The following is a 12,543-nucleotide window of genomic DNA, read 5'->3' as shown; positions in this document are numbered from 1 at the left end:
TTGCTTCCCCTTGTCCTGAGTGGCTTCTGATAGGAGGCCACAGAAGCGGTCTGTTCTGAGAGGCCGTGCTCCCCGTCTTCATGGAAGTAGTCACCGTTGAGGCCTTATCAGTCCTCACTGTCACACTGCTGGTATTCACAGGCGGGGGCTTGGTGGCATTAGGGAGAGTTGTTGACAGTTTCTTGTTTGCTGCAACACTTGCATCTTTGACCAGGAGAGGCTTTCTGAATGAATTCATCTTAGATGCGACAACTTGGCCATGGTAAGACCCAAGCGCAGGTTTCTTGGGCACGTTTGCTTCTTGCTTCAGCTTATTTCTATGTATTTGTTTCTTCTTATTATTTTTTTAAGGTGAAACACCTGGCTAAATGTCCTACAGTGATTTTGGACATCATCTTTCATTGATAACATCTGAAGAGATTATAATCCTCACGATTATGGGTGTCAATTTCTAAACTGGAATTGGTGACTTCTTCAGGTGGTTTTGAAGAATCATAACAGTTTTCCATTGTGACATTATTTTCGCTCCACATAGGTCTATTGACATTTTCTTTATTGGCCATTTTTGTCTTAAGTTTCAGAATTCTTATCCCATTTTGGACGTGGTCCTTAGATGCTGGGTCCTCTGTCTCTGTAGTAACTGCAGGTGCTGGGGCACAGCCAGGATGCTCATCGCAGACCCAGGAAAGACGGCCAGACCTGGCATCTCCTGTCCCAGGTTCCTGAGGAAAAGACAGCGTGCGCACTGAGTGCTTCTAATTCTCTCAACCCTGTTTTGCATCTGGAGCTTTCTCTACTCATTCCTGCTCAATTTCCTCTCTCTATTTTATCGGCATTATTACCAATACATTTATTAACAATTGTAACTCCATCTTGATATCTACTACTTGGATGACCTGAACCAATGTGCACACCATCTAACACAATCATCTAAATCCATAAAATTTACTGGGTCTATTCTCAAACTTTCTTCTCAAGGTATCTTTCTCTTGTCCAAATCCATTGCTACTGCCCTAGATTAGACTGCCCTATTATCTAAAAAGTTGACCTAGAATCAATCAGAAGTGGGATCTAAATTTGAAAGTTATAGTTACTCTAGGAACCAAGTGATTGTTTGTGTGGCCTAGATATCTGAGAAAGAAGCTTATGCTACCCTTAAGTGTACCAGGAAAGAGGCCGGAACATCTCACTTCTAAACTCCTCTCTGATCATTGTGTGCTAAGTGCTCATGAGTCAATTTTCCCCATAGCGGTCCCATTTGACAGAGTAGAACTACCCTGTAGGGTTTTCTAGGCTGTACTCATTTATAGAAGCAGATCCACAGGTCCTTCTCCCCTGGAGTGACTAGGTGGGTTTGAATTGTCAGTCATGTGGTCAGTACCCAGCCAATTGTCCACCAGGGCTCTGTAACTAACTGACATCGAACACTCCATGCTTACATTGCCTTCTGAGAAAACGTCCAACATAATCTCGGCCCTTCATTGCAAACAGTTACAGATGCTGTGAAAACATTTGTGGGGAAAGTTCTATGGATTTTCTAGAACGTCTAATAATCTTTTATCCTTGGATGAAATTTGTGTTAGTCTGTGTGCTTTAGAGAAACAGATCCACAGAAACTCATGTATAAGAGAGAGTTTTATATAGAGGTTAAGTGCGCATCAAGAAAATATCCCAACCCAGTGCTGCCCAAGCCCACAAGTCCAACATTAACCCATATGTCCAACACCAATCCACAAAGTCCTCCTCCATCTCACAAAACAGACACAATGATGCCGACTGTAGGAGGAAATCCGAGTCAGTGAACATGTAAGCATCTCATTGCTGGCAGGGATCTCTACACAGCTGCTCCAGCACTCGGGGCTGCATCGGGGTAGGTCCATGTGGCTTCTCCACAAGGATGTCTCGCAGGAAGTGAGCCTTGCCAGCTGAAGCAGGGAACTGGCTATAAGGCAGCTGTACCCCGGTCCGACCATCAGAAAACAAGAGACCCAAGAACCCAAAAGGCGAGGCTCACTGAGCCATTTTTCCCTCCGCCCTTCCATTAGCCCCACATGTGTTTATCGGCCAGGTTGATACAATAAACTACCTCAAAATTGTTGACCTTCTGCTAGTCCCATATGGCCCTTTCATTTAAACTCCATCTAAAACCTGGATGCCTTAGTCTGGCATTTAAAGCTCCCTAACCTAGTCTCTCGGTACCCACTCTCACTCAACATATGTTCCAGTCTGGTGGAACCAATTGCATATCCCCACAGTCTCTCACTTTAATGATTTTGTTCATGCATTTCTGTCTAGAATCCCCATGTCTCTTATTCCCAACACTACATGTTCAAATTCTACCAGTCATTTAAAGCCTATCTGAAAAATGACATCCTCTAAGAATTCTCAGAGGTACTCCCTCCCTCTGTCATCATTTCAAAGTAATATTTTCTGGTATATTTCTTATGGGAGTAATTACTTTCCACTTTTTCTTGCATTTATTAGGTTCATATCTCAAACACATCCCCCACCCCCACTCCTACTCCTTACTCTTCTATGAGATCCTTTTTCATTTCTCTGAACCCTACTATCCTCCAGGGCCTGGCATATAGGAACTCCTTAATCCCTTGGTTCAAAGGTGGTAATGGATTCCTTGGGGGTCCATGCATTCTCATGCGCTGCCTTTTAGGTCTCAAGGTCTGGCATGACTTTTGTGCTGCTTTGCTAGAAAACAAAGTTCCTTGTGTGAAACCCATCTGTATAAGCCTGTGAATCCTGCGTTATTAACACAGATGTTTTAGTCAAACTGATTAAAAGAGTAAATAAGTAGAACATCTCCAAGCCTTCCGGAAAATGACGGGCCCTCGTAGTTAACCAACTACTGATCTTCAGTGCCTGAGCAAATGGCTTCAGAAGGAACTGCTGCAGGTCGGGGAGAGACCGCATTTTAACTAACTTCCAGCCTCTCATACTGAGTCTCTGGCCTCATCTGAGAATGCAACCAGATTTATTCTTTAAATTCACAAATAATAGACTAGACAGAATCCCGGTGGATTTCTGAAGGGCTCTTTGTATTGGTCATAACCTCTTCTAGGGATTTCCTCTCCTTTTTCTGTGTATCCAACCAGCTCTCAGGAATACCCCCCAGCTCTCAGGAATACCTCCCCCCTACCACACCCAGGTCAGTAAATGCTCAACATCAAGCACGTACAGAGGCCTACAATGTGCTAAGAGCAAGGTTGAGCATAAAGAGAAAATGAAACCCAGATCCTGCGCTCAAGAAGCATCACTGGGTGAGCCAACACATCCTTTATTTTTACAATACACCACACTTTTGTATTTCAAACTTTTGTGACCTCCTTGGCACTCTATCAATTCTCGTTTTATTTTTCAGATCTCGACTGGTTTTATAGACACTGGTAAACATCCTTTGTCCAGAAGTTCAGCTCCATACATCATATCTATTGTGATAGTTAGGTTTTGTGTCAACTTGGCTGGGCCAGGCTTCTCAGTGATTTAGGATTTGAAGCCTAGCAATCCCCTGTGATGTGATCTAACACAATCTAACTCTATACTGGAATCTGCCGTGAGCAGCCAATCAGTTGTAAGAAGATTAGAATGGAACACAACTTCCTTACTCAGGTCACAGGCCTGATACAATTGAGAGGACATTCCCAGGGGGGTGTAGCTTACTTTCTATACAAATGCACATTGTAGAAAAATGTGTCTACTCTGGATCCCGCTTCTGGCTCATCAACCTATGACTCTTTGAATTTGAGCCAGTGATCTGTCATATAGCCTACCAATCCTGGGATCCATTAAGGTCTGCCATCGGTCATGGTATCTGAGCTGCTGACTCCGGGTTCATTTGCCTCTCCTGTCACAGCCTGACCTGCTGACCTTAGATTCATTACCTTTTGGGTCCTCCAGTCTGTGCTCTTCCTGCCAATCTTGAATTCATCCGCTCCCAAAATGACTAGGCCCAGGAGAAGCCTGCAGCTTGACATCTGGAGTCCCTGTGGACTTGGAAGCTCCCTGGCTTTGAAGGGGCCCACTCTGCAACTGTGTGCGTCACAATCCTCATATACCTTTCTATGTGTAAATAGAAGCATCATTGGTTTTTCTTCTCAAGAAAACCCAGCCCCCAATACTAACGATCACAACATGTGTGATGCATGCCCACTACATTGGGCCTCCAGCCCACCTCCCAGAGGTGTTCCACTAGCATGACACATATAGTCACCTTAAATGTGAGTTAAGAACAGGGTGATACAAGTAGTTTGTATTTAACTATAAGCCAAAAGATTGATGCTTCAAACCCACCGGGGCACTTACTCTGCTAATATAGATTACAGTCTGGGAAACTCTTATACTCTGTAATTCATGGGGTCTCCATAAGTCAAAATTGACTCAACGCTAACGGATGTGGTTCCTTTTATGAGTTATGATACAAGAATAAGGAGAAACTTGCCTCCCAGGCCCCGGTCTACAATATCATGTGGAAGTTCTTTAGGTTTCCCCAAGTGATGAAGAAAACCGAGAGCAGCAAGTTCTCTAAGGGAGTTCAGAGAAGCCTCCGGCAGATCATCATCTCAGATAGCAATTTTCTCAGGTGTGGCTAATGAAGTCTAGCTGCAAAAGCAAAAGTGTTTCCCTCAGCAGAACAGGGACAAGTCTGGTGTTTGTTTTAATTTGCAAAAGGTTTCTAGCAGTAACATTTTTAATTGCCAGACCAACAGCTGCCACCAGGCCAGGTCCTCAGGCTTGGAATGCAGCCTGACTGTTAATGTCCTGACAAACAAAGTTGGATGCCAGACTCTCAAAGAAAGTCTCCATTTCAAATAGCAAATCTTCCTCCAACTTCTTAACCTCTTCCCAAGGTCTCAGCCAAGATAAAAGAATCATAAAATTGTAACCTTGGATCCTATCACACCACTGCTGAAAAACCATCACTGCTTGCTAGCAGGGCCCAAACATCTTATCAACAGCTCGAATCCCTAGGGATTTTCCATTCTGTGGATATGTCATTATCAACACACATACATATTTATTAGTGAATTGTTTCTAACTTTTAAAGAATTTCTCTTGAAACCAGTTGGAAGACTTAGAGGGTTTAAGCTATGTGAACGAGGCCTGCAGTCAGAATCAGGAGATGTGCACAGTAGATTTTGTTATGATATTAACTCACTATCCCTCCTGGAGGACCTCATTTTCTCTGAAACTACTTTTCCACATGAAGCACAGGGTGAATCTCCACACTAAAGGATGGTTGTGATACTCACAGGAGATAATGCTCCTGAATAAACTTGGTAAAAGAAAAACAAGTCACTGTATAAATGTTTAATTCTATTTGACCATGAACTTCTAGAAATCTACTTGTAGCTCCACTGCCCACCGCTGGCATGGAGTCCTTTCTAACTCCTGGTGATCCTATAGGAGAGAAGATAAGTGTTCCCTAAGGGTCCTGAAAGTATAAAGCTTTATGGGAGTGACAGCCACTTATTTTTCCTAGGGAGCAACTGGAGAGTTTGAACCACCAATAAGCAGTTAGCAGACCCGTGTTTAATCCACAGTGCCACCAAGGATCCTTGTCCTCTTTGGTAGCTATTGGTTAATTTTTTTATCTTGATGTATTGCTTATGTAGACCATGTGGACATACATGATTAAAGCCTTTACAAAATAGCAAAAGAAAAAAAATGGGGGTTTAAAATTAAATCAGTAAGATGGTGCTAGTTATAGTTAGGCACCCATGAGTCAGTGCTAACTCGTAGCAAGCCTATGTACAACAGAATGAAAAATCACCCAGCCTTGTGCCATCCTCACAATTATTCTTATGTTTGAGCCCATTGCTGCAGGTACTGTGTCAATCCATCTTGTTAAGGGCCTTTCTCTTTTTGCTGCCCCTCTACTTTACCAAGCATGATGTCCATCTCCAGGGACTGGTCTCTCCTGACAACATGGCCACAGTATGTGAAATGAAGTCTCTCCATTCTTTCATCTAAGGAGCATCCTGGCTGTACTTCTTCCAAGACACATTTCACTTGGCAGTACTTTCAAGATTCTCTCCAGCACCATCATTCAAATTCATTGATTCTTCTTTGGACTTCCTTATTACATGTCCAATTTTCACATGGATAGAACTGATGGAGACCCTCATGATCTGGGTCTTGTGCAGTAGATTTACTCAATGCAATGAGTCATTTAATCTCTTGACTGCTGCGTCCATGAACATTGATTGTGAATCCAAACAGGAATGACAATTTCAATCGTTCTTCATTTATCATATTGTTACATATTGGTTCAGTTGTGAGGATTTGGGTTTCCTTTACATTGAGATGTAATCCAGACTGAAGGCAACTACCCTTGATCTTCATCAACAAGTACTCCATATCTTCCTTACTTTCAGCAAGCAAGGTTGTATCATCTGCATATCAAAAGTTTGTTCAGAAGCCTGCCTCCAATCCTATTGCCTCATATAATCCAGCTTCTGTAATCATTTTCTCAGTTTAGAGGTTAAATAAGTATGGTGAAAGAGTACAACACTGACACTCACCTTTCCTGATTTTATACCTTATTCTGGTTGCACAGCTACCTCTTGGTCCACATACAAGTTTCACCTGAGCACAATGAAGTATTCTGAAGTTGCCATTCTTCTCAAGGATATCCATAGTTTGTTGTGATCCACAGACTTGAATGCCATGGCATACTGCATAAAACACAAATAAACATCTTACTGGCATTCTCTGCTTTCAGCCAAGATTCATCTGACCTCAGCAATTATATCACTGGTTCCAGGTCCTTTTCTGAATCCGGTCTGGACGTCTGGCAACACCCTGTCAATATACTGATGTAACCATCATTAGATGATCTTAATGTGGTATCAATGATACTGTTTTATAATTTCTGCATTGTGTTGGGTCACCTTCATTGGAATTTGTACAAATATGGATCTCTTCCAGTCAATTGGCCAAGTAACTATCTTTCAAAATTCTTAGCATAGATGAGTGAGTGCTTGCAGTGCTTCCTGGGCTTGTTGAAACATTTCAATGGCTACTCCATAAATTCATGGAGCCTTGTTTCTGGCGAATGCATTCATAGCAGCTTGGATTGCTTTTTCAAGTACCGTTGGTTTTGGACATATACTGGTAGAATGCCAGCTCGTTCTCTTTGGTACCGTGGCTCTGTGTAGTCTTTCCATCTTCTTTTGATGCCCCCTGCCGCATTCAACACTTTCCCCATAAAATATTTCAATATTGCAACTGAAAGGCTGAATTTTTCTCTTGAGTTCTTTCTGTTTAAGATATGTTTTTCCTTTTTGGTTTTCTAACTGCCTCTAGTTCTTGATTATATACTACTTCTAGAAATGGATCTCTGTCAATCAGTTCCTTTTGATACACTTGTGCCCTCTGTTTCTTCCATGTTCTTTGGATGCCTCCTGTATTGTTCAACATTTTGTCCATTAAAAACTTCAATATTACAATGTGAGGTTTGATTTTTTTTTCTCCAGTATTTTTTCAGCTTCAGATATGTTGAGAGTTTCCTTCCCTGTTGACTTTCGAACTTCAGATCATTGCACATTTCACTTTCATCCCTAGCTTTGCCTTCCAGAGCTGCCTTTGGGGATTTTCTGTTTAGCTCTTTTTAAAATTTAGTATTTCTTCCATTCTTTCTAGGTATTATATGTTCAAAAGTACGTTTGAGAGTCAATTCTGATATTCGCTGTTTTCTTTTTTTCCTGTCTTTTGCTTTTTTCCTGTCTGATGTTCTTGATGTCATCCCACCACTCATCTGGTCTTCAGTCATTGGTGATCAATGTATCGAATTTTCCTTGAGATGATTTCTAAATTCTGGTGGGTATATTCAAGGTTATATATTGGCTTTAATAGATTTGCTTTAATTTTCTTCAGCTTCAACCTGAACTTGCCTATTATCAATTTGATGGTCTTCTCCAGATTGATTCCCTGGCCTTATCTTTGTTGAAAATACTGATCTTTTCTATCGTTTCTTCCCACAGATATAGGCAATTTGATTCCTGAGTATTCCCTCAGACTAAGTCCTCATTTATAGTATCTGTTTTTATGTTGGGGAGAAAACGTCTTTGAAATGAAGAACTCATTAGTCTTGCAAATTCCTATCATGTGATCTCCAGCTTCATTCCAAGGCCCTATTTTCCAACTACCATGCCTTCCTCTTCATATCCAACTGCTACATTCAAATCACCATGAATTATTAATGTATTTTAATCAATGTCAAGCTGAAGAAGTTGGTCGAATTATTCAATTTCTTCATCATCATCTTTAGTGGTTGTTGCATACATTTGGATAATTGTTCCAGGTGCTGAACATTGTATTAGGCTGGCTTATCTAGAGAAATAAAGCCAGTGACATACACATAACAAATAACTTTATGTCAAGAAGGCATCCTCACCCATTCCAACTCAAGTCCATGGGTTCAATGCAAATCAGAGGCCGCTGCAGGCTCACATAGCTGAAGGGGAAGCAATAAGCAGGGAGAACACATAGATCCAAGGTCCATGGGAACCTGAGAGAGAGCCAACAGCCACAGGTTATCAACCTATCTCTGATCTTCTGACTTTCTAGTAATCAGAGGAGGTGTTGACGCTCAACTACAAGGGGATTACAGAATGTCCATGGGGAAAAAATGAAACTGAAAGATATTGGAATTTTTCCATGAACTTTTTGAACTTCCCTCATATTGGCAAATTGCTACTGGCATGCTTAACAATGAATATTTCTGTTCACATGAATAGTACCTCTTTTTCCTTTGATCATTTTATTAAGGGCTCTTATAATTCTTATTACAATCCATACATCAGTTTTATCAGGCATATTTGTACATATGTTGCCATCATTCTTTTCTAGACAATTCCTTTCTATTGAGACCCTGGCATAAGCTCCTCCATTTTCCCCCTCCCTTCCCCACCCCTCCTGACCCCTTGATAGTTCACAAATTATCATTATTTTCATATTTCACACCGATCACTGTCTCCCCTCTTCATTTCCATTCTTCTTCTCCTGGAGGGGTATGTGCCTGTGTGTCGATAATTATGATGGTTACCCCCTCCTTCCCTCCTCTCCCCTTCTCCCCACCCTTCTGGTATCACTAATCCCATTCCTGCTTCTGGGTTGCATGTGTCCTGAGCTCTTGTTTCTTATCAACACCTGTGTACATGCTCTGGTCAAGTCAAAAGTGAGAGGCAGCACTGGGGTGTCATGGTAGTGGAGGGTGAGGAAGCCCCAAGGAATTAGAGGAATATTGTGTTTCATTGGTGCTCCACTGTGCCCTGGTTGACTCATTCCTTCCTGGTGACCCCTCTGTGAGGGGATGTCCCATTGTCTACAGATGGGCTTTGGGTCTCTGCTCTAATGCCCCTTGTTCTCAACCATATGGCTTTACTTGCTTGTTTGTTTGTTTGTTAAGCATCTTCTGATGCCTGTTACCTGGTCCCGATGACACCTCTTGATAGCAAAAGCTGGTGTGCTTCTTACATGTGGGCTGCTTGTTTCTCTGCTGGATAGTCACTTGTTTCACCTCAAGCCTTTGAGACCCCAGATGCTATATCTTTTAAATAGCTGGGCACCACCTGCCTTCTTTACTACATTTGCTTATGCACCCATTTTGTCTTCAGCGATTCTGGCAGAAGGGTGAGCATCTCAGATTGCCAATTTGTTAGAACAAAGTGTTCTTATATTGAGGGAGGGAATAGTATCTCCTGAGACAAAGTGGCACAAGTGGCTTGTAACAAGATGTGAACCTGAAGGTTGGCAGTTTAAAATTAAATCACTGGCTCCATGCAAGAGAAGCCTGCTGATCTGTTTCTGTAAAAATTATAGCCACTAGAGCATATGGGAAGTTCTACTCTGCAACCCAGGGTGTCACCACGAGTCAGAGACCAACTCAGTGGCCACGATCAATATCCCTCTTGGCCATCATTGTTTTTTAATAAGGGGCCTGCCTCATTGCTGATTAACTCTGACCTCTGGCCTCCCTGGTCTCTTTTTCAGTCTCCTCCAAACCATGGTTTAGAGACCTACTGCCAGGAACCAGTTAGGGGTCTGCCTCCCTCACATCCTTGTGTTGCTCAGGCTTTTTATGATATAGCCACAAGTAACACCTTAGTGACAAATGAAGAAACTGCTCTCATCCCCATTTCCACTATCACCTGGAGCTCAAGCACAACGTATGTCTATATTCCAAGTTTTTATCTATAAGTAGGGGGGAAATCATTCTTCTCCCTGCATCCCAATTGGAACCTAGGGAAAGACTTATTATCTTTTCACGTATAATCCTCTTACCCAGCGTATAGGCACTTGGAGAAAACTAGTTGGGACATACTAGGTAATGTTTTTATGATAGACAACATTCCAGATTTCCCAAGAACTCTCCTAGTTTTAGCTCTATTATTCCCTATTTGGGGAGTCCAGTAGTCCTCTTGGGACAGCTGCTCAAACTTTAATGGGCATTTGAATCTTTGGAGGAATCTTGTTAGCCTGTAGTGTAGCTACACCTGAGCAGCAATGTTTAAATTCTATCGTGGTTTCTTATTCCCTTTGGGACCTGCTGCTGGGTCTGGGTCTCTACTTAGGGTGACATTTCTTTACACCATAAGCTTATCATCCTTAACTATCATCTGTCTTTAACTAGAGGTGCTCCGACCCATCAGGCAGCTTACTTGCCATTCCTGGAAGCAGACATTGTGGATTTCCTAAGCAACATTGATTCCTCACTTCTTCCTTCTTCTAGGGCTATAGAGAGAGAAAGATGAGACTTTCTACTTCCACAAAGAGTTACAGCCTCAGAAACCCACGGGGTCAGTTCTACCCTGTCAGGGTCGCTATGAGTCAGAATTTACTTAGTGACAGTGAATAAGACTTCAGGGATACATAAAAATGGATCCAAAAGGTCATAAAAACCACATTCTCCCAGCTAGTATAGTGGTAATTTAAGAGCAGAAGCAATTTCTTCATTATTTGTGATCCTAACATTAGGAAAGGTAATCCTGTGCTAAGAGTAGCCATTCCAAGAACACTTCTTGTTGGTTCCTTCTATGCCCTTTGCATTACCGAGAGCCTAATTCACATTTTAAATAGCAAAATGATCACTGGGCACCATGACATTGCAGGGATACTGTGCAGAACTGAGATTGAGTGTTTGGGGTTTGTTTGTTTGTTTTTTGTCTTAAATGTGTTCTTCTTAACCAGCAGATGCCTATTAGGGGTATGGCAATACATTGTGAACTCCATTATTGAGGTTCAAGGAGCCCAGGTGGGATAGTAGGTAATGCTTTGGGCTACTAACTTCAATGTTAACATTTGATTCCACTCATCACTCCTTAGGAGGAAGATGAGACTTGCTGCTCCGGTAAAGACTTCCAGCCTTAGCAACACAAAGGGGCAGTTCTACTCTGTCCTATTGAGTAACTACAAGTCAGAATGGACTCAGTAGCAGTTAGTGGTGGGTGAGCATTGAGGTTAACAAATGAAAATGGCTTGGAGGGAACATACATTCAGTGGACACACACAAATTATTTTTAATTCAAGAAATTACATCAGTTTAAAAACATACATAAAATATACTTCTGTCCAAGAAATGGCAAATAAATTAAAACTGTATTATAATAAGCACATCTGAATTTTTGCCTGTTTATTCCTGTATAGCAGTAATGGGAACAAAATGGAAAGAAGAGGTTTTTAAGAACAAAATTGAGCAGCAATATGGCAAAACAGACGCCGAGACCAACCTATCACGGTATGTGGGCTCAGACACGAGAACAGTTGGGAGGAAGGTGCAGGAGCAGGCAGTGGTGTTTCGTTCTGTTGTACCCAGGCTCACGATGATTCCGAACTGACTCCATGGCACCTAACAGCAACAGCCAATGATGGTCTAATCCACCCAAAGTGTAAGACTACACAGTTTGTTAATGTGTAGATGAGTGGTCCAGAAAATAAAGGCCAGAAATAAAGCATAAATCCCTGGGGGTTGTTTGTCCTTGCATTTGCCCTGATCATGAATGGCCTACTGTCTGGTCTCTAAGTGGAGAAAAATCTAAGCAGAGCTAGAATTAGAGATCAGCACCTAAATCTGGATTCCCCAAAGAAAGAAAACAAAAATTGCACGTCTCTTAAGACGTCGACATAATGCTTGACAAAGCGATGGCATGCTTGATTCCCCATGCACTGGGTGGGGCACAATAAAAGATAAAAAGAAGACAAAGTTTCCTCTGAGAATTCTTAAATCAGGCTGCATTCAGAAGGACTCGAGGCTAGAATTTACCCTACTTGTCTGAAACAGAACACCTAGGCTAAACCTTTAGTTTCATGTGCTCCTCGTGATGGCCAGGAGAGAGAAATGTGAACCCTCTGTGCAGAGCCCAGGCTACAGAATACTGAAAGAACCCAAGCTCCCCCATGCAAGGCCAAGTCGAGAGGTACCGCTACAGAATCATACAAACTTTTGTTAAACAAAAATCTCTAAATGCAATATTTAGATATTCCACAGAGGCCTATGTCCTAGTAAGAGGGTGTTTCCACCTTTCTAACCCA

General features: G+C 42.0%; 1 pseudogene; it reads right to left on the bottom strand.

Annotated features, from left to right (window-relative positions):
- LOC101640535 overlaps window positions 1-12,543 on the bottom strand; it is a 115,700-nt pseudogene that overhangs the window by 2,174 nt on the left and 100,983 nt on the right.

This window comes from Echinops telfairi, unplaced genomic scaffold (genome assembly GCF_000313985.2).
Source record: "Echinops telfairi isolate 266 unplaced genomic scaffold, ASM31398v2 ScPeMD7_7407;HRSCAF=8445, whole genome shotgun sequence".
In the NCBI taxonomy this organism is placed as follows: Eukaryota; Metazoa; Chordata; class Mammalia; order Afrosoricida; family Tenrecidae; genus Echinops; species Echinops telfairi.
The sequence above is the reverse complement of the archived record's forward strand: the minus strand, read 5'-3'. Positions and strand labels throughout refer to the sequence as shown.